Source organism: Aplysia californica, unplaced genomic scaffold, assembly GCF_000002075.1.
Source record: "Aplysia californica isolate F4 #8 unplaced genomic scaffold, AplCal3.0 scaffold00070, whole genome shotgun sequence".
Taxonomy (NCBI): Eukaryota; Metazoa; Mollusca; class Gastropoda; order Aplysiida; family Aplysiidae; genus Aplysia; species Aplysia californica.
The window spans coordinates 414,594-416,735 of NW_004797340.1; positions in this window are offsets into that span (position 1 = coordinate 414,594).

The following is a 2,142-nucleotide window of genomic DNA, read 5'->3' on the forward strand; positions in this document are numbered from 1 at the left end:
TGTGTGTGTGAGTGTGTGAGTGACTGTGTATGTATGTGTGTGTGTGAGTGCGTGTGAGTGAGTGTGTGGGTATTGTGAGTGTGTGTGTGTGTGTGTGTGCGTGTGTGTAAGGTGTGAACGGGCCATGGATTTTTTTTGTTTTTGTTAACATGAAAAGGGTTTTAGTTTGCTTTGAGGGTGACTAAATGCAAAATCTTGCAGTACCTTTTGAATATATTTTTTTTATAGTAGAGGGTTTTACGGCGCTCGCAACTTCATATGAGCGCCAAGGGGTGGGTGTCAACAGAGAAGTCTTTACAGGGAATCAGACTTAGACTGCTCACCTCTCTAGCTTCAACAGCATAAAGTCTGCTTCAACTATCAAGGCACCCCAAAATAGCAGGTCACAAGAGAGTGACAAACATACAAAAGAAGCAGAGGAAAATGACAATAGTAAGGATCAGGAAAGAAAAAGCAGAATTTCCCCGTTGTAGATCAGGCACAGTTTATGAGCGTGACATGAGTCAGCCCATTTACAATCCTGCTTGAACGAGAAATGTCCCCCCTTTGGGAATGGCCTAAAGACACTACAGTCAGTGGCACTGACTCGGGGGGTGTACCTTTTGAAGGCATTTTCAAATGAAATAATAATCCGAAAACGTTGCCCCAATCACAACTGAAGTACTGAATAAAATCTCTAGCTCTAGAGACACTAGAGATTGAATTCGATGCAAAAAAATGCTTCTTCCCAGTCCTCGCAGAATGGCAGAATGAAAGACGACGCCTAAATCTCGCAAATAACCCAAAAATCTCGAGAACAGAAACCGTTCAGAGAAATAAATAGAGATCAAAAGTTTATTTTCCCTGAGCATTCGGAGAAATATAGCACTTCGTAATCAATTTATAAGCTAGATCTAGGCCATAGAGATCTAGAGAATCTAGATCTAGATCTATCTAATAAAAATACTTCTGGAGATTCTCCTGTTTCTTTTTACCTCCCATCTCATCACTCACTCTCATTCTACTGCTAGATCTAGATTTAGATCTAGATCTAGATCTAGAGATCTATATTTTTTAACAAAAAACACAATTTATAATTTATAAACAAACAGATTTGACAGAGCATCAGCTGCCTTTGCTGACGGGAATGTGATTCTCTACAAGTCTTGACTTAGAAAGGACGTGTATCTGTGTCTACCTGACTGCCTGTCTCAATAGTAATAGTATCTTATTGTCTGCCTTTGGCTTTAGTTTTGTGTTTTGTGAATTTTTCGTGTTGAATCTGTAGAGCAGCTAATTCTAGAAGTAGAAGTAGAAGACGAAGGCAGGTTCGTGGCGGCTTCATGTCAACAGCTCTGAAAAATTCTCAAAAGCCGTTGAAGAAAAGACCCATGAACCCGTTGATGCTCAAGTGAGAGACAATGGTGTTAAGTGTCCCAGTTCCCACACATTCACCTCACAACAGACAAAGCGATGACAGATCAAGAATCAGAATCTAGGCTACCCGGACCCGGCCCAAGCCTCTCTGAAGCCCAAGAAAGACACCACATCCAGTAGACTGGGTCACTGGAAACGACAATCAAATAAAAAAAAACATCGCAATAAGTTCTACTCACCACCAGCTTATCTCGAGATGTATAGAATCTAGATCTAGTTTTCAAAGAATTCGGCACACCTAAAAAAACACACACCTCCTCCGGTCAATTCTAGAGATCACTGTGTGTTGTTCCGTGCATCGCTCCTCACTTCCCACTTCCCACAGCATCATGTGTGTAAATTATGTGTGTTTGTGGCTCGGCTCGATACGGAGAAACCGGAGGGTCGTAGTCGATACTTGTTGATATTTGATACTTGCCAGAGATCCAATAGGCCTACAAAAACAGTTCGGGTAGGCGAAGGCAAACAGGATTTCTGTTGAATGAAATCAGAGTCTTAGTCTTAGGCCTAGAAATAAAATTAGGCCTATTATACCAATGTAGTAGTAGTAGTAGTAGTAGTAGTAGTAGTAGTAGTAGTAGTAGTAGTAGTAGTAGTAGTAGTAGTAGTAGTAGTAGTAGTAGCATTCCAGTAATTGATAGACTATATCAAGTATCCAGCCCGGTAGTTTTGATCTAATTAACGTGCTACATTTTGGTTTGTGTGTGAGTGCAAGTGTCTGTGTGT